The following is a 21,107-nucleotide window of genomic DNA, read 5'->3' on the forward strand; positions in this document are numbered from 1 at the left end:
CGAGATGCACTAGAGAAATTTTAAGACACTGTGCTGAAATATACAATTACTGCATTTTATCTTGAGACACTGGATGATTTAAAGCTCACAGTTCTATTCTTACATGCTGCTTGTTAGCTGTGTAACAGAACTAAACAACTAGGAAAAGCTGTAATAGTAGTTCTTGAAGTAGAAATTCATATGCCTTTATCCAATGCTGGTGACTGCTGTCACTAAGCATGTGCAAAACCAGACAGGTTGGAACAGATGAACATAGCAAAATACTTTCTGATCTATAAATTGAAGATGTCATAATTACCCCATTCTCTCCACAGCCCCTCCCATGTCCTGGAAGTACAATTAAATGGCAGATGAATTCACATCTTACCCAAATAGGACCAGTCTTTGACCCATTACTTTGTGAGAAAGTAAGTCATCCGTACCTTTAAAAAACTTGCTAGCAGTTGAAGGTTCTGGTACTGTAGTAGCTAGATTTAGGTCCCATGTGCTTTTTCAGAGGATTTTACCTGAGCTGCAGACTGAGTGTCTTTGCCCAGATTGCTTTTTTTCTATAGTAAGTGGTGAGCTTGGAGTATGGTAGAGGGATGGACTTGAGCCTGGTTTTGTAGCAATAAGTAAAGGCAGATTAGATATTGGCAAGAGGAACAAGGACCAGAATGGGAAGCTTTGGGCTCTTAAAGTGCAAGCACCAACTGGCTTTTACAGATGGATTCACAACTATAATAGATTTTCAGCCATGTGGTCACAGTTTGAAATTGAGAAGATGTAGTAGCCTGATACTATTGCTTTGGCTGGTGCTGCTCTTTCCAGCTTCTCAGCCTTTCCGCTTGCATAGGTTAAGACCTGGGAAATTCTCAGAAGAACGTCTTGTCCATTTTACAACCTGTACTTTTTCTCTGAATGTTTTAACTGTTCCTATGGTCCCTCTAGGATGTCTAGATGGTGTGTAGGCTCTCCTTCATGTATGTCTCTTGACACACTGGGTGCCTGCCATGTTCTGATGCAGTGTCATTTAATGAGAGTAACACTAGGATGGAGACTTGGTTCTTGTGCTCTGTTCTTTGTCTTGAGGTACGGTTACTCGAGTGTGTTGATTTATAATATAAACTGTAATGAAAAAAACCCACCTTCATTCAGTATACAGTGTGTTGAATAAATGTTGGCTGTTAAGGCAGTGCTATCTTGTCTCAGGATAATTACAGTGCCGTTAACTTCAGAATGTTCATTAAAACACAAAAAAACTCACCTTTTTTTTTTCCTCCCATCATACACTGTGTTATAGGGGACTGAATATGAAGTTTTCTATATCAAGTCTTTCTCAATTTGAGAATCCACCACAGGGGGAATCCTGTGTGTGTTTCTGTTGCTCAGGGTTTATAAACAGGTTTTAACAGAGACAGGCTGTGTGTTTCAATTCTGAAGTTATTTGACACAATCAAGTATTATTGTTTTCTTTGTTTGTTTTTTATTTCTCATTTTAGCTATTTGAGAAAAAGCTTGAAGGTAAAGGATTTCTGGTTTTCAATGTTACTGTTTTGCAGTGGGAAAGAAGTTGGTGTATATACACTGGCAAACCAGGTTGTTGCCAAACTATTCTCAGTCTCTGGATTTAAGAAATGTGCAGTAAAATGAAAGTTAAAATTGCCCTACTAGGTCAAAAGGCCAGTGTCAGATTATAACAATACAGGATGTTAACAAACCACAAGCGAAGAATATTGTTTTACCTTACTGAATGTTATGATAATGCACATGCTAAGCAGATGGCCTAGATTCTTCACTAGATAGTGACAAAAGCTATTGAGGTACAACCTCAACGCTGGCTGGCAGTGATGAAGGCTCAAAATTGTATATACACATTTTTATGACAAGCACAAAATGTTAGGGATTGGAAGGGACCTTAAAAGATCATCTAGTCCAATCCCCCTGCTGGAGCAGGAACACCCAGATGAGGTTACACAGGAAGGTGTCCAGGCGGGTTTTGAATGTCTCCAGAGTAGGAGACTCCACAGCCTCCCTGGGCAGCCTGTTCCAGTGTCTGTCACCCTCACTGTGAAGAAGTTTCTTCTCATATTTAAGTAGAACCTCCTGTGTTCCAGTTTGCACCCATTGCCCCTTGTCCTGTCACTGGTTGTCACCAAGAAGAGCCTGGCTCCATCCTCGTGACACTCACCCTTTATAAACATTAATGAGGTTACCCCCCAGTCTCCTCCAAACTAAAGAGACCCAGCTCCCTCAGTCTTTTCTCGTTCTCTTAAAGTTCAGTTTCTTGATTCCATTTTCTTTTTGCTCACTTCTCCCACTTGATTGGTTGTGTGGGATTTGCTGGGGAGGGGCAGGAGCTTCCCCACATGTGCTTGTTTTGTCTACTCTCATACCTGCACCCACAATTATATTCCTGTACTTCTGTAGATACTGCATTCCTGGTTGAATATTGCAAGCATTAGCGCAGAAGTGTTTGATCAGAGACTGTCTTCCTTTCACTCTGTCCATGTTAGCCAGCCTTTTTGTCTGTGGAGACCCTGTGGAATTTAGTGGAGTTCTTTTGAATATACAAAGGATTTGTTTTGAAATAGTCTAAATAATATTGGAAGGAGAATAACAGTTTACTTTCCTTAAATTCTGGACTCATCCTTCATCAGCTGAAGAGTCCACTTAATTTAGTTCCTTCTGCAAAAGGTGGCCGCAATCAGAATCTTGGGGCATATGGTACTCCTGAGTACTTTCCCAAATGCCAGTTTTTCTCAGCTCAGAGGAACCATTCAGTCAGAAGTGCTTCCTTTGTACTAACTAATCCTTAATATTTCTTCAGGCACTGCCTTGAACGATGCAAACTCTTAGCATCCACAGCATAAACGGTTAGCAAGTTCCACAAACCTGGCATTGTGAGTTTGCTTTGTTTTCATCATGATTTCTGTTAGGTTTATTTGATGTTGCTACCTTTCAGTCCTTGTGCTGGAAGAGGCAGTGAGTATTCCAGTCTGTCTGTGCTGTGACACTCAAAATTATGTGGAACTTTGTCTACAAGAATTATGTCTTTTCTAGACTGTCTTTCCTGTGCTGTTTGTTGTACAGAGCAACAGACATTTGCCTGTTCTTGTTGCCATTCCTTGAGCCCTTTGAAGTTCTGCTATTCTCCTTTGTACATGAGAGGATTACAACTGATATTTTTCTTTTTTTTTTGTTGGTTTTTGGTTTTGTTGTGGTTTTTTTTTGTTTAATACAGTTGCATGACATTATTTTCTGATTTGTTTTGTGTTACTATGTTTATAGCTCCTGACATGAGATTTGCTTCTCTAACATAGGCTGCACACTGAGTTGACATTGATATTTCACTGTAACTCTAAAATTTTGTTTATAATTGGAAATTGTCAGATTAGAGGCCATCTCTTGCTTTTTTCTTTCACATGCTATCTTGCTTTCTTTGGTGAAGCTTCTGCAACTCTCAGCACACAGTGGTACTTTAAAGCAAACAGGTTTTAACAATTGGAATTTACCTTTATCGTATAATTCAAAATTTGCCTATAATCTGTCATTGCTAAATATGGGGTTTATACCGAATGTTTATCTCTCATATTCTTGATTTCTTAAGGCATCACACAAACACATTTTCTCTCTGTAGTTTTAGGATTTGCTTTCATTGTAGTGCTAAGATCAACTTGGGTGTTGATCTTACTTTAGTTCTCATCCATATACTCCTGAAAGAATTGTGTGGGGTGGTGTGCTTTCTTCTTTCAGTCATCTTTGAATACAAGTCAAAACCTGAAAGCGACATCTTTTTAGAATGAAGACTTTATCTAGCTACGCATGAAAAATATGTGATTCTCTTGCCTGTACTATTTCACAAATCTTGCATCCTTCAGTGGTAAGCAACACTTGTTATAGCGATTTACAATGTAAGTTGAGGCAGATAGCATTTCTTAACTTTTTTTGCTGTGTTTGTCACAGTTACTGAAAGGTTTTGCTTGGAGTTAGGATAACTCCAGAAAGAGTTAGGTGGACTCTGTAGAATTAGTTGGGTGTTTTCTATAGCAAAAAATGTGACAACTGCTGTTTAGAGAGAATAGTGTAGATTTTATTTATCATCTTAAGTAATCTGTCATTCTGTGTAAAGAAGTGTGACAATGAGTCTAGTTTCTTAATATCTAATTTTAGGAATTTTTGTAATGAAAAAATATCTGAAAAGGTGATGTCTTCTCAACTTTTTTCCACATTTAGAGGTAAAAGGAATTCCATTTTCACTGCTCTTGTTGGATGATGTATGTAATAGTCATAAAGAGAATTTTTTTTAAATTTTATTTTTAAGTCTGAGCCTGGTGTTTGTGATCTCTAAGGACTTAATATTGTCTTGGTGTCTGAAAGGTATATTCTTGCTCATTTTTCTGGTCTGTTTAAGGCAACTAAGTAGTGTTTGTGACACTGTAAATGCCATTAGGCAGAACTTGAACTGTGGACAAATGAGACCATTGTCAAGACTGTCATTAAGGTGGCTTTCCGTTATGGCTTTTGATAACAATGACATAACTAACAATGGTAAGTTATGTCTTAATGCAGAGGGGCAATATTGCTTTTGGTGATGAATAGGCTGGTCTTGCTCCCTTCTTAAGTTTCAAAGAAGGACACCCCCATTAAATTTACTTTTAGTGGATGGATGATGGCAGGAGAAGGGTCTTCGTCTTTAAGATCACAGAATCACAGAATGTTAGGGATGGGAAGGGACCTTGAGATCATCTAGTCCAGTCCTCCTGCTGGAGCAGGAACACTTATATGAGGCTACACAGGAATGTGTCCAGGCGGGTCTTGAATGTCTCCAGAGAAGGAGACTCCACAACCTTCCTGGGCAGCCTGTTCCAGTGTTCTGTTACCCTTACTGAGAGAAGTTTCTTCTCAAATTTAAGTGGAACTTCTTGTTTTCTAATTTGAACCCATTACCCCTTGTCCTACCGTTGGTTGTCACTGAGAAGAGCCTGGCTCCATCCTTGTGACACTCACCTTTTATGTATTTGTAAACATTAATAAGGTCACCCCTCAGTCTCCTCTTCTCCAAGCTAAAGAGCCCCAGCTCCCTCAGCCTTTCCTCATAGGGAAATGCTCCACTCCCTTAATCATCTTTGTTGCTCTGCGCTGGACTCTCTCCTCCTTCTTGAACTGAGGGGCCCAGAACTGGACAAAATATTCGGGGTGTGGTCTCACCAGGGTGGAGTAGAGGGGAAGGAGAACCTCTCTTGACCTACTAACCACTCCCCTTCTAATACACCCCAGGATGCCACTGGCCTTCGTGACCACAAGGGCACAGTGCTGGCTCATGGTCATCCTGCTGTCCACCATGACCTCCAGGTCCGTTTCCCCTATGCTGCGCTCTAATAGGTCATTGCCCAATTTATAATGGAAGCTGGGGTTGTTCCTACCCAGATGCAGTACTCTACACTTGCCCTTGTTTTATTTCATTAGATTTTTCCCCACCCACGTCTCCAGCCTGTCCAGGTCTCTGGATGGCAGCACAGCCTTCTGGTGTGTCAGCCACTCCTCCCAGCTTGGTGTCATCAGCAAACTTGCTGATAGTACACTCTAGTCCCTCGTCCAAATCACTGATGAATATATTGAACAATACTGGCCCCAGTACTGACCCCTGAGGCACACCACTAGATACAGGCCTCCAACTAGACTCCGCCCTGTTGACCACAACTCTCCCAACTGGCTTCTTTCCTTCAGCCAGTTCACAGTCCACCTCACTACCCAACAGTCCAAACCACACTTCCTCAGTTTAGCTGTGAGGATGCTGTGGGAGACTGTGTCAAATGCTTTACTGAAGTCAAGGTGGACCACATCCACCGCTCTGCCATCATCCATCCATCTTGTTATCTCCTCATAAAAGTCAATGAGGTTGGTCAAGCACGACTTCCCTTGGTGAAGCCATGTTGACTGCCCCTAATGACCCTCTTGTCCTTGATATGCCTTCAGATGGCACCAAGGATAAGTTGTTCCATCACTTTCCCAGGGATGGAGGTGAGGCTGACTGGTGATAGTTACCCAGGTCCTCCTTCTTGCCCTTTTTGAAGACTGGAGTGACATTTGCTTTCCTCCAATCCTCAGGCACCTCTCCCGTTTCCCAAGACTTGGCAAAGATGATAGAGAGCGGTCCAGCAATGACCTCAGCCAGCTCCCTCAACACCCGTGGGTGCATCCCATCTGGACCCATGGATTTATGGATGTCCAGATGGCCTAATTGCTCCCTAACCCAGTCCTCATCAACTGAGGCAAACCCCTCCATTTTCCTTGACTTCCTCTGGGGCCTCAGTGGTACGGGGCTCCTCAGGACAGCTTCTAGCAGAGTAGACAAAGTAGGCATTCAATAACTCTGCCTTCTCTGTATCTTCTGTCACCAGGGCACCCACCTCGTTCATCAGTGGGCCTACATTGCCTCTGGTGTTAGTTTTATCTGCCACATATTTGAAAAAGCTCTTTTCTGTTGTCCTTGACCCCTCTTGCCACGTTTAATTCCAAGGAGGCCTTAGCTTTCCTAGTTGGCTCCCTACATCCTCTGACAGCAGCCTTATATTCTTCCCAAGTGGCCAGTCCCTCCTTCCGTGATGTGTAAACTCTCCTCTTCCACTTGAGCATACCCAGCAGCTCCCTGTTTAACCACACAGGTCTCCTGGCTCCCTTCCTTGACTTCCTACGTGTTGGGATGCTCTGATCTTGAGCCTGGTAGAAGCAATCCCTGAACACTAACCAACTATCTTGGGCCCCTTTACCTTCAAGCAGCCTTGCCAATGGGATTTCCCCTAGCGATTGCCTGAAAAGGCCAAAGTTTTCCCTGCTGAAGTCCAGGGTCACAATTCTGCTTGCTCTTCTGCTCCTGCCACACAAGATCCTGAACTCCACCATTTCATGGTCGCTGCAACCAAGGCAGCCCTCAACCTTTACTGCTTCAACCAGACCCTCCTTTTTCGTGAGGAGGAATAGTTAGTGAGTGAGGATGTTTATCTGGTAAGAGGCAAATGGTATATGAACCCCTTCTTCTGAATGCTAAGAATTGGGTATATGCACCTGCATTTGGAGAGGTGTTCAGAAATTCAAAAGATAGGTGGTTACTTGTTCCTGCTGTGCTTTCAAAGTCTAAAGTGTGGAAGGCTTTACAAGCATAGACTGTTCTGTGTGTGCCATTTTTCTTCTTGGGTTTTTTTTTAATGTAACAGTAGTGGCTAAGTATGGTGTTTGCCAGGGAAGAAATTGATCTCTAAGTCTGTATCATCCAGTGTCTCAAAATGCTTGACAGTGTTGTATTTCTCTGTTTATGCATCTGAAATTAATTCTTAGAGGAACAAAATGATGAAATAGTAATAAATATCAAATGCATTTTGAGCCCCTAACGAAGTTGAAGGCTTCCTAGGAAAGGATTTTGCATATTCTTATTTCATTTGCCATGATGAAGATAAGTCTATGCAGTAGCTCTATGCGAGTGAAAAATAACATTTCTTCATGCTTTTGCTCATTTTCCTTGCCTGTTAAATATTCAACAAATGACTTCACTTACAGCTTCTGGAGTGGAAGGAAGTGCTCTGCTCTTGAATATAATCTTCACACCTCAGGTGCTTTGTGACGTGGGAGGAAGGGGCAGGTGACTAAGTGGGAGCTAGATATTAGAGTAGGTTTTATTTTCACATAGTGGTTGGGGTTGGAAGGCACCTCTGGAGACTGTGTGGTCCCACCCCCTGCTCATGGTACCATCAACTGGAGCAAGTTGCTCAGGGCCATGCCTAGTCAGGTTTTGAGCTGTCTCCAAGGATAGAAACTCCACAGCCCTTCTGGACAGGCTGTTCTGGTATCTGACCACTCTTGATGTTTCAAATAAAATACAGTTTTAAAAATGTTCTGTTTAACTGGAATTTGCTGTATTTCAGTTTGTGCCAGTTGCCTCTTGGCCTGTTACTGGGCGCCACTGTGAAGAGTCTGGGTCCATCATCTTTACTTGTTCCCCTCTGCAAATCAGGTATTCATATACCTTTATAAGGTTCTACGAGCCTTTTTTGCTGTGGGGAGGGTTATTCCTCCCCACATTCAGGACTTTGCATTTACCCTTATTGAACTTCATAAGGTTCTTGTTGGCAAATATCCCCAGCCTGACAAGGTCCCTCTGAATAGCAGGCAGCACAGCCGTCTTGTCTGTCAGCCGTTCCTCCCCATTTTGTATTCTTAGCAAACATGCTGAGCATGCACTCTTTGCCCATTGTCCAGGTCATTAGTGAAGATACGTATTGACCGCTTTGAGGATTAATGAGATCGTTGCTGAGGAAGCTACTTTGTTGAGCCTTCCAGCTACTCTGTGTAGATAGAAGTAAGCTATCATTTGCCCACTGCATCTAGCTAAGCTGATTATATGAATATAGAGGGTAGTTTAGATGCCAGCTGGGGATGTCAAGTAAGACTTCAGCTCATAGTCAACAGAAAGTCCCTTATTAAAATAACTTAGAACTAAGTCTTAGAGGCCCAAAACTAAGGAAGTTTTGAAAAACTGTCCTCATCTTACATGGGAAAATATAGCTGGTACCACTTAGGAAGTCTGTCTTGTCATTAGAGTGGTTCAGTTCAAATCTCACCTCAATACCTGACATTAATCAAAAAGCAGAATGGTAGGTACTACTAGGAAAGGAGAACAAAACTTTGCTGTGTAGATCTGAGATGCACCCGTATCTTCCATAGTGTGTGTGGGTCTGGTTACAGTTGACCAGTGGAATGAAAATGTGAGACACAGTGAAGTAGACTCAGACTCTTCAAGCTGAAGACATGTGAACGATGAAAGATATTAGAGGCCTATAAACTCAGCGAGCTGACAGAGGACAAAAAGGGAATATTTCTTTAGTTGAAGAATGAACAGTGAAACAAGCTGAGATACTCGGTTCCAAATGAAGGTTTCTTTGTATCATCTCATTGTAGTTAAGCAGAGGAGCTCCTTGCTACAGGATATTGTGTGTACCAGAATCTTACAAAGCTTCAGAAAACCCTTAGACAAGTTTATAGCTCCAGTAGTATTTTTATTCCTTTAAAAACAAAGATGCTGCCTTTTGTTCAAGAAGCTCTTAAGCCACAAATCCTAAGTGGCTTAGAGACTGTATTGAAGAAGTATCTTCCATAGCCACCCTCTGTTGGTCAAGTCAAACAAAATGTTAGCCTTAGGAGACCTCTTTGAAAGAGAGTTGTTATGGATGATTTGCAGCTGGATCAAATGAGGAGGCTGTGGTTTCTTTTTCGCTTAGGTTAAATGGTGTGTAAAATTCTGCCTTGTAAGTATGTCCATTTTGTCCCAAAGACAACATGTGAAATTAGTGTAATGCCTTCGTGTTGTCAAGGTAGATTAATTATCAACTTTCAAAACAAAAACCCTGCAACTAAAAGTTGCAATTTGTTTGTCTGAAGAGTGGGAGTTTTAAGTGATAGACTACAGAAATAATGAATACAAATGCAAATTTAATAGCGATTACAAGGGCAAATTTCCATACCAGTGACCTGGCACAACTTGAATTTGAACATAAAACCAAAGTAAAAATATCTTTTGCTAGGAAAATCCTCTGTGGGTGTCAGTGGCTGATTCAGTGCTAAGGAATGTTCCTGGTTCTTTCCCTTTTGCTCATGTTGAAAATCATTTCATTACTAACACAGATGGAGCAAAGCCATGTTTGGTCCTAACACAAATGCCGTGATAGACAGGCAGAATTTCATATGTGTCTGCTACATTTTTTTACTATTATAAACATGTTTCCCTATCTAGATCACAGTTTTTACATTTGCTCCTATTAGTTGCATCAGTTCAGCATCCGGTTCATTTAAAAACTGAAAGCTTGACACAAGTGTTTTGTTTCTGTATGTACAGAAAAATCACAAAATCGGTTTGGCATAAGGTCATTGGTATAGTGATCAGAGCTAAATTTTTATACTGCTCGAGATCTCAATAGTGTAAGTATTAGCACTGTGCCTTTTTTAGATAACACTAAACACTTTATACCCTTGCAATATGAAGCAGTATATGCAGTAGGCCAGAGGGTTATTTCTGAGACATTCTACTTGGGCCATAATGACTAAAGTTGTTGGTTTTGTTTTTGTTGTTGTTGTGGTGGTGGTTTTGTTTGTTTGTTTTGATTTTTTTGTTTTTTGTTTTCTAAATGGATGGATAAGCCTTTTGAGATAAGCATCTCTTTACAATGTGATGATACAGAAGCTGAAATTTCACCCAGCTGTTTCTGAGCTACTGGCAGAAGCTAGCTAGCAGAAATAGCTTTTCTGCTTCTTGTATGACTTCCATTCTGGAGTATTTCTCACATGTAGGCTGACTGATTGGGGACCACTGCATTGTGCATTTCCGATAGGATACCAGTTAAATCTTCCCCATTCAAATTCCATTGAATTAGTGAATCTTAAATCACCTCTGTTCAGTTGTTCCCAACGACATGGTACTGTTTGACTCATATTAGTGATAGGAGTTGAAGAAAGCAAATACTGCTGAATCAAACACCAGATAAAATGTCATAGTTATCTTATAGCTGTGACAATCTTGATGTTGAAAGAGTAGAGAGCGCTGTGTTCTGTTAGACAAACTGATGGAAGGGGACAGACTGTTCACCAGAGTCCTCACATCCAGTTTTTGTTCACCTGCCTGTGTGAAGTTCTGAAGGTGTATTGGATTTAATGTGGCATAAATTTTGCATAATTTTGCATATCCTTTCTTACAGAACAGTTGATGTGAATCAGATAATGTACATATTATCACCTCACAATCAAAACTGCTTTGTGTGTTTGCAATGACATGGAAATGTTTTTCTTTCCAGGTATGTGTGCTGTGATCCCGCACAGTATAGTATGAAGAATACTTTTGGATAGCTATGGATATCTGGAGTCTGAGTCCAAGGCAAATAATGTCTGTAGTTCCTCTTTTCTCTATGTATTCTACATTGCTGTGGTCTGTTAGCATTATTTTCAAAGCAAATGTTGCTAGACAGCACAGACTTGGGGAAAAAAAAAAAAAGGTTTCTGATTATTGGGGTGAAAAAATAAATACAGCATCTTCTGTACGGATCTCTTCATTTGTTTAATGACTTAACAGTCAAGACAATATAGGCATGAAAAAGAGAAGGCTGAAATTGAGGGCACATCTCCTTCAGGTCTGCTGTGCAGCCCCACTTTGTGTTACTTAAGACTTAGCAATCCAGACAAGGGCAAGATGATGTTCTAGTTCTCCTTAGTGTGGAGAAACGCTTGGATTTTGCCACCCAAATGTGATTGTTGACCTCTAGACATGAGGTGGGAATCAGGAGAACTCAAGGAATCAGTTTCAAGGAAAGGAAAGGAATAAGTATTTTTAGTACAATAAATTTAAAATCAGTCATGGAATACAGTAAATGAAATAGTGATGTAGTTGTTGTGAATTTAGTAGGAAGAATAGAATCTTAATAAGGAAATTTTTATGGGGTTTTTTGGATGCTAAAACGTGATCAGATGGGTAGCCTATCAGGAATAAAGTTTCAGATGCTGTTGTGAAGCAGCAAAGTTACTTTTTGCCTGCAGAGGGAAATTGCCATACCCATCACAAACTTAAGGCTGAATGAACCCCCCCCTTCAATGAAGAACCCTTTTTTTTTCTAATTCTGTGTATATAGCTGTATTTTCGTAAATGTGACCAGAGTATAGCTAACCTGTTAAATTCTTTCTGGGCAGATCTCAGTTTTAGAATCTTATATAAGCAGTCTGATCCCGCTCTGTGATCACTTTTAGCTGTAGACATGGTTCTACACTTATGGCCATTTTCCTTGATGTCTTTTTGACTTAGGGTAAAAGCCTTACTTTATCTTAAGACTGTTGGAAGGCCTCCGAAAGTCCTTTACTATTACTATTTCTCTAGCTTTCTTAATTTAATTTCTGACTTGCTTTCTAGATTAGGAGTACTCATTTTCTTCTGTTTGTAAAGCCCTTGGGATAACAGGAGTTTGGGCTCACATGTACGGCTTGACACAGCCTGAAGGATGAGTTTGTTCTGTTACATGTTTGAACAGTTGTTACTGTGCGGTTTTGGGGAAGGTAAGAGTATTTGCTAATCAGTCATTGGAGAAGCTGATTGATTCACAGAAGTGAGTTCCACAGTGGTGTTGGAGTCATTCTGTACTCTTCTCTGCAATGAAATAACGAGTGTGCAAAGGGGAGGGCTTTGGGGCTGAGCTGGAGGAGTAGGTTGGGCGGTGTCCTCATAGACACAAATGCCTAAAAGAAGGCTTTTACCAAATGATGCATCTACTCAGGATAGCAGTATCTAGGACATGCTGTGCATGCTTCTCCATCTGGGGAAAGGAGAGAGTGTCTGAAAAACTACAATGAAATAGTTACCTCAACAGAAAATAAAAATTACACATCGTAGTATAGTAACCCCATATTTCATAATTAAAGTCCTATGGTAATTTTAAAAGAGCACATGCCCCTAGATCTGCATGTCTGCCTCATCCACGTCATGACCCCATACCCATGCAAGACTCAAATGTGCGTCACCTTTCCTCCTGTACCTTGGTTTTCTCAGAAAGGAAATGCAGTTGTGTGGGCTGGAAAGGAGATGCTGTGCATTCTAGCTAGGTTGTGATCTGGACGATAGTATAGCACCCATATCAGCTCATGCCCATATCTCTTATCTAAATGGAGAAATCAGAAAGAATAGTGTAATTCTTCCACTGTAGTGTAATTCTTCTCTTTAATGCCTTAAGAACATCATAAAATGCCCTGAAAGAAATGGTGGATCTTGGTAGAAGCAAGTTTTACCAAGATTTGTGTTGGTATGGGGGAGCAAGGTACCAGTTACCAAGGCCAGTTAGGAGACTGGAAGTATTAGACTCCAAACTGGCAGAGACTACTTAACCTGGCAAGTGTTTCACATCTTGCTTGCAATTTGAAGATCTAGAACATGCTTTCTTTTTAAAAGCATGCACTATTGTTTTGTTATTCATGTTATGATAATGCTCAGACATGACCAGTGAAATCTGGATCCATTGTCTTAAGTTTATAAACACAGAAGGAGAGAAGCAACTGTTGTATTACATTGAACATGCTCATAAATAATGACGGGTAATAATAATTCCTAGAATACTTGTGTTCAGTAGGGTTCAGGTGTTAAGTCTTGTACGTGTAAGTTTTATGGAGTTTGGGAAAGATCTGCTTGCATTTCTGCAGCTCTGCAAGCAATTTTCAGAGAGGCAAGAGTGAATGGCATAGTAGCAGAAAGAACATGACTGATTTTCACAAGAGAAACTGAACTCTTCTGAAGCAATGGATTATCATCTGAGGAAAGTGGGCTATTCTATCCAAATACTATAAAATCATTTGGTCTGTTAACCTCATTATATCTGTATATTGCTATTTACTTTCGCTCATCAGTAATGAAAAGTGCAGGAAATTGAAACTTGATCATGTAGTTAGAGGTTTCTGAAAGGACCACAGTGATCTGATTAGAGTTTATTCTCTTCACACTCTATTTTTGCAATCTTGATAGAACATGAGAAGTCTATTAAACCACAAAGTAAGAGTTTAAATGCAATACAAGCTCTACCTGAAGTGTAGACTTATTTTGGGTCATTCCCTGCTTCAGTAGCTAGATATAAAGGTCAGTAGACTTCATTGTGGAAAACAAAGCTGAAGTTTTAGTGCCGTGTTCTCAGTTGGTCTCCAGTCTTTCTTATTGACAAATTTGGCAGTGGAGGCAAAAGTGGTGGAGAAATTTGCTTGGGTATTGGTCTTCCCACCATTATTCAAATTACTGTACTTTTTACTTTCCATATCTTGCTGAAGGAAAGATTGACAGTGATTTATTGGTGGCAAATGCATCATAGCAACTTCAGTCATATATTCCATAACCAAGTGTGTGAGAGAGTAAGCATTTCGTCCCCACGCCCTGTTAAGATCCAAGTTTAAAAATTTTAGTAACATAAAGGTTTTGATATAAATCAATAGAAGCAGAGAGGCCCTTGAACATGTCATTTTGTGTCTATTCAGTTGTAAAGCTTTTAACAAAAACATCTTTTGGATTTGCTCTTCAGTGTTAGCATATCAGTAGTACAGCACCTGCAAAAGGCTGGCTTCCATGAGATAAAGTGGGGAACAGTGCATGTGTGATCAGTGAAAAGTTCCCTTTTTAACCACAGAGAATATCAGTCACTGAAACAAGTACAAAAATGACTATAGCTTACTAGACTGTAATCACCTAATCATGCGTTTGTCTATGGGACGAGCTGTCAATGGAATGGACCTGACATTTACATCCAAATGTTAAGGTCTGAAAGGCAATGCTGCAATAGAAGAGAAACTGAGGTGGGAGAGGAGAAAGGGGATGACCAAAAAAAAACCCCATGAAAACAGATAACATAAATGCACATTCCACCTGTGGAAAAGGAAAAAGTGAAGGACTTTAATCTGATGATGTAGTCCATTAGTATTGCAAATACAAATAGAATGTGTATAGTCTGGACACCTCAGGATTTCATGTAGAGATAGTTATACCTTAGATGCTCAATGAATGAAACTGCTACCATGCTTTATCGTGGTAATGATAAAGGACTTTTCAGTGCATTTGTTTCAGACTGAGGCTAGAGGAAGAGAAGTGAACATGCAATATTGTCATTATTTGCTATTACTTTTATGATGAATTTCTATAAAACATACTTTTTACTGGAAATCACTCTTCTTTTTTCAGTCTTTAATGAACAGAGCGGTCTGCACAAGCCATTTATTCGTAAATTGAAATGTAAAGATTTGAGCAAAATACTAAAATGAAGTAGCAGACTTCTTCTACTGACTCATAATCCCTACTTTACAGAAGCCATTTCTGGTAATAAGCTTTCTGTCCAAAATCGGAGGCTTTGATCAGCTTTTGAGTGCCCCAGGGAAAACTCCTCACATTTCCAGAAGGATATAAAACATTACCTCTGTGAAGCATCTATTCAAAAGATTTTTGTGATTATCTTTGGTGTAGTGTGATAATTTTTTTCATATTTTAACATGAAATTACTATCAAATATTGTTTCTTGCTTGTTTAAAAAGATTTAATGCTGATCGTTCTTCCTGATCTTGCCATGATACTGTAATTGGTTATATATATAGAATGTAAGACTTATCCATTGTTAGCACACACATCTGAAAATAGTAGCTATTAGAATTCTATGTATTTGTGGGTTATTTTCTTCGTGTTCTGGTGAGATGGTTTGAATTTTTGTGTTCTGAGTCAGTAAAACACTTCATGGCTGAAATTACTTCCCCTGATGGCAGGAGCAGGTCATTATACCCTTTGAAAAAGGGAGCCGACACTACCCAATAATATTAGACATTAAAATCTCTTAAAAATACTGAGCAGTCAAGAAAATGAGAAAATTTACTGAGGAATCACACTGACCGACTGTTACCTAACACAAAGAAGTAGAAGCACGAAGCATATGGGGTGGAAGGAAGAAGGGGAGTTCTTGGGAAGGTGTCACTTCTTAGAATCCTAACAAGGATTGTCTGACTTCTTTAATTTGAGAATCCATTGGTTCGTAGGAGGTGTGAAAATGATCCACTGAGTTTTAGGATTTGTCCTAATACTGTACCTGAAAAATTCTTACTGCAATTGCTGCTAAAAACATCAAAAGGGATGGTCATGTTGGAACAATTGTGCTTCTGCTCTATGTGAAATGGGACTCAACTGCTGTAGAAAATAGAGTAGTAAGAGAGATATGTAGTCTTCAGTGTGTTTTTCTGAAGCACTATGTGGCATCTATACAGAAGTTACAAAAGGTCATGGTAGACTTTTTTTTTTTAATCCCCAAGCGAAAAATGTCACTCTTTTGAAAATACTGGTTAAGGCTTCAAAATTTAAAAAGAGTTCACTGCCTTTCTGCTGTTTAAACCTAGACTTTGACCGCATCACCAGATTCATGGAGGAAACCTGGTATGTTGAGAAATTCTAGCTGATAATGCACAGAACAGTGGTAATGCAAGAAGTTTGGATCACGTTGAGTCCTAGGCAGTACCATGACAGGTGGTGGCTAGCCTGACTGGTCATGGTGCATTGCATTGCAGGTTTTCTCTGCAACTGTGTTCATAAGCATTATTATATAAAACAGTTTCAGAGTCTTGAGGGATACCTTCGTCTTGCAGATACACAATAACTTAAATGATGTTGGCATGTAGGGACCAGAGGGAGTGACGGTTCCTGTGGCTTCACCACCAAATGTGAGACAAGAAACAAGCAAATGGGAGGGCTTCTCATTCCAGGGCTTCTGATTCAGGTAATGTTGGTAGCTCTAGTACAATTAAGGGGTTTTGGGTGGTGGTTTGGTTTGCTTATTTCTGTTTGGTATTTTTTGTTTTATTTTCCTCATTTATTTTACACCAAACAACTATCTTAAGCACAAAGAAAATGGTCTAAATCTTTTTTTTTCATTGTGAATACTTATTATTCTGAATGCTAAGGTATCTTCCCATGCTAAAATAGATCTCCTAGTATCTTGCAAACTTAATGTACAAAGTCTGTGTGATCCAGACAGATTTCTCTTACAGTGCAAGAAGCCGTAGTAATTTGACCCCATTTTCTATCCTTCTAATTAAAAAAGTTAGGATGAATACAGAATACTTTTTGTGGTTTGGGTTAGAAATTCTTTATTAACAAAGGTGATTCATATGTAGAACATAGGGGTTTCCCCCTATGGTGTATGGTATATCCTTGCTTGTGGTAATTCAGGGTTTTTCTTCTCCTGCCTTTTTTGTTGGGCATATAGTCTAATTCTTCCTGTTCTCCTAGATGACTGTATATTAATTTCTTCCTTTATGTCCGGTCCTGAGAGGTTTTCGTGGGATTACCTGGTGAGGGGAAGTATGACCTTAAGCAGGGATGTGGTTTAGAGACTCCCATGTTGTCATTCTAGCTATGACGCTGCCTCCCTTGTTACCTGGGGAAGTTGCTGACTCCTGCTTTAATTTTCTTCATGAGTAAATGAGATTGAAATTTCACCACTACATTCTGCAGGAACTTTATGCCTACTTCTGAATAATCCAGTGCTAATCCTGATCTCACAGAAACCAAGAAATGCTTTGCATTGATGAATTACTTCATTTTGATGTACTTCATTTTGATATCTTATAAATATCTCCTGGTTTGGGCTCTAGTATTTTTTTCCCACTGAAATTGGTGATAATGTAATGTACTTTGGCGTAATGATAATAGGAAGGATAACATATAGTTCTGGAAAACAAACAAAAAACCACAAACAAAAAAACCCAACTCCTTATCTCCAGTAGATATCTCTGTTCCTAAAGTAATTTTGTTGCTTTATTACATTTCACTTGTGGATTGCCACAGTAAAAATCTATTTTAGACACCAGCCTCTAAGATGCAGTTGATTATCCTGGTTGCACCACCTTAGTGCTTTAACAATTGAGCAGTGATCTTCCAGGGTAATGTGTAGAGGTTTGCATAACTCTGTGTTGGGTTTGTGTTATGAGGTTTTGGGAGCAGGGGGACTACAGGGTTGGCTTCTGTGAGAAGCTGCTAGAAACTTCCCCCATGTCCAATAGAGCCAGTGCCAGCCAGCTCCAAGACAGACCTGCCACTGGCCAAGACTGAGCCCATCAGCAGTGGTGGTTGCACCTCTGGGATAACTTATTCGAGAAGAGGAAAATGTTCCTGCACAACAGCAGCAGCAGCCAGAGAGAAGTAAGAGGAACAACTCTGCACACACCAAGGTCAGAGAAGGAGGGGAAGGGGGTGCTCCAGGCACTGGAGCGGAGATTCCCCTGCAGCCCATGATGTAGACCATGGTGAGACTGGCTGACCCACTGCAACTGTCCATGGTGGGGCAGATACCCACCTGCACCCTGGGGAGGACCCCACAGCAGGGAAGAAACTGTGACCCCATAGGAAACCCATGCTGGAGCAGGCTCCTGGCAGGATGTGTGACTGCATGGAGGATCCACACTGGAGCAGTCTGTCCCTGAACGGTTGCACCCCTGCAAGGGACCCATGCTGGAGCAATTTGTGAAGAACTGCAGCCTGTGGGAAGGGGAGTTGGAGAAGTTCATGGAGGACTGTCCTGTGGGAGGGACCCCATGCTGGAGCAGGGGAAGAGTGTGAGACAATGAGTGATGAGCTGACCACAACTCATGTTGCCTGTCTCTCTGCACTGTTGTGGTAGAGGAGGTGGAGAAAATCAGGAATGAAGCTGAGCCTGTGAAGAAGGGAGGGGTGGGAGGAAGGTGTTTTAAAAATTGGTTTTATTTCTCATTACCCTACTCTTGATTTTGATTGGTAATAAATTAATTTTCCCCCAGGTTAAGTCTCTTTTGCCCAGGATGGGAACTGGTGAGGGATCTCTCCCTGTCCTTGCCTCGACTCATGAGCCTTTAATTATATTTTTCTCTGCTACATCCAGCTGAGGAGAGGCAGTGATAGAGCAGCTTCAGTGAGCGCCTGGCATCCAGCCAGGGCCAAACCACCACAAATACTATAAACGGTTTTTTAAAGTAGGAATCAGGGATGTATCTGTCAAGGTCAAATTCCAGTTCATAAAACAAAAGGGAGAGTATGTGATATTTTAATGAAGAGTATTATAATAGGTAAGGGGTGAAAAAAATGAGCATTGTATCTCAGAATGCTGTTTACAGTGACAGCTCATATTTGAAATCACTGCTTTTACCATAAGGGTTGGAGATTTGAGGGTCTGTTGCTGGTCTCTGTCTCTCTCCCCCTGGCTTTCTCTTGGACTCATCGTGGCTCTGCTTGGAAGCTTGGCAGTATGAAGTCTGCACCATCTTTTTCAAGGAAATGCCCTGAGACTTGCAGTGAAGGGGGAAGAGAAGAAGGTGGGTTTTCTAGTCTGGCTACCAAACCTCTTTCTGAGCAGCATTATCTTGAGAGCGAGACAATTTTTGACTACGAGGAGTACTTGTGCAGTTTCACCTATATGCGGAATAACTCTGTGCCGAATATGCTGCACGTTTGTGTGCACTGAGGCCACTCACACTGTACCTCAACCAATTGCACATATCCATCTTCAGACCATCAGCTCTTTTTCAAACTGAGAACTTAGTACCTCATCCAGGGAGTATTGGCTAGAGATGCAATGCTGCTACCTTCCAAACCTAGGTCTTGTATTAATAGCATTGCTTTCATAGCATTTTCTATTATATGGCTTAATGATTTTTCCCAAACACTGGTTTCTTTATCCATGTAAAATTTTACAAGTGGTTACTGTGTTGCTTGTGTGGCACTAGTTTACTCATGGCTACTAAACTGTTTTTCATTAACTGCTCTATGAGAGAGTCCATATAGTTTAAAAAGAGAAAAAAAAACCCCACAACAATCCAAAGGTTAGAGCAAGCAAAATGATGCATTTTCCTTGCAAGGTACTGTTTTTCAAATCCTGTTGATTCATTGAGAGTTGACATTATACACAGGGATTGTGTAATTGATTGCTTCTAACTGTTGTACACATGCTTAGTACCTAGAGAAGGAAAGGGGAAAACCCTTTGTTAAATGTCTCTGCCAGACTTAATTCTTCAGTTACTGCCTGAAGTATAATGGTCTGGGATCTATGAAAACCTATGCATTTAGATTCTACATTTAGAGAAATGGGAGGAATATTTTATGAGACATTGTATATTTTATGAAATATCTTGTATATTTTATGAAATATAGAGCACTGTTTTTACTGTGCCTCCAAAAATCTTAGCTAAATCTTAGCTATGCATGTCTAAACAAAAATGTGAAAAGGTTCCATTTAAATGCCTAGGAAAAAGATGAAGAGTGAAACCAAGCTCTGGGGGAGACAAATTTCCGATGTTAAACAGGAAGCATAAATATTAAAAAGAAATGTTACCGTAAGCATCATTAATAACTCTATAGACGCGCACATGTTAAGTTTCCCACTCATTTTTCCCTGGGGGTTATTATTTTATTTATGAGGAACTTATCAAATTTAATATTAAAACCAAAAGTGAAGAGAAATAATCTTTCTGCATGTTTACCAAACAGATAATGGTGGGGGGGAAATCAAGCGGTACTGTGGCCCTGTAGTTTAGTCAGTTTAGCCACTGCAGGTGTGTTTACTCTTTGCTGAGTGCAACACGAATATTATCTGATGTTTGTATTGCACAGGTAGATTCTCATAGGTTCTTGTTCTTGATGTTGTGTAATAATACCCAATTCTTTCATAGCAGCGCTAATTGGTACCTCTTAATGCATTTTGCAAAGAAAATTCATAGCAGTTTTCCTGTGTTCCATGTGTAGAATTTGAGAGAGGTGAAATGAGTTTCTGAAATGCCAGCAGAAAAATCAGTAAGATGGCAGTAGTCTTTGAGGTAGTGTATGTTGCTGTATCTGTGAGGTGCTGTTTTGTCATTTATGTGGAAGCAAATTACTTGTTCAGTCTTTGTCATCGACTTGTGTCCAGTTTTGGGCTCTTCTTCATAAGAAGAGCATTGAAATACTAGTGCACAGGAGGGCAGTGAAGCTGGTGAGGGGTCTGGAGCACAAGTCTGATGAGGAGCAGCTGAGGGAACTGGGGCTGTTCAGCCTGGAGAAAAGGAGGCTGAGGGGAGACCTTATCCCTGTCTACAACTACCTGAAAGGAGGTTGTAGCATGGAGGGGGTTGGTCTCTCCTGCGAAGTAACAAGTGATAGAGGAAATGCCCTCAAGTTGTGCCAGGGTAGGTTCAGATTGGATATTAGGAAAAAATTCTTTACGGAAAGGGTTGTCAGGCATTGGAACAGGCTGCCCAGGGCAGTGGTGGAGTCACCATCCCTGGTGGTGTTTAAAAGGTGTTTAGACAAGGTTCTTAGGGACATGGTTTAGTGCTAGAGTTGGGTTATAGTTGGACTCAATGATCCTGAGGGTCTCTTCCAGCTGAAATGATTCTATGATTCTATGACTTTCTATAAATAGCAAGCTGTTGGGAAATTCTTTAAGAATATTCACTTTGGCAGCTTTTATGGAGGGGAGTGTCAGGTACTTTTAATATTGAGTGAGTGAAACTGGAACAACATGGCAGTAAACACATGGGAATTTGGAATGGGAAGATTTGGTAACAAAACACGAAGGTCAGGACACCTGGAT

General features: G+C 40.5%; 1 long non-coding RNA gene across 1 annotated transcript in view; it reads left to right on the top strand.

Moving 5' to 3' along the window:
* LOC309438817 overlaps positions 1 to 21,107 on the top strand; it is a 65,402-nt gene that overhangs the window by 12,804 nt on the left and 31,491 nt on the right. The window contains exon 2 of the long non-coding RNA XR_014183870.1: positions 16,189 to 16,286. This is a non-coding gene — a long non-coding RNA (uncharacterized lncRNA). The remainder of the gene's footprint in view (positions 1 to 16,188; positions 16,287 to 21,107) is intronic.

This window comes from Streptopelia decaocto (genome assembly GCF_964273445.1).
Source record: "Streptopelia decaocto genome assembly, chromosome: 4".
NCBI classification, from domain to species: Eukaryota; Metazoa; Chordata; class Aves; order Columbiformes; family Columbidae; genus Streptopelia; species Streptopelia decaocto.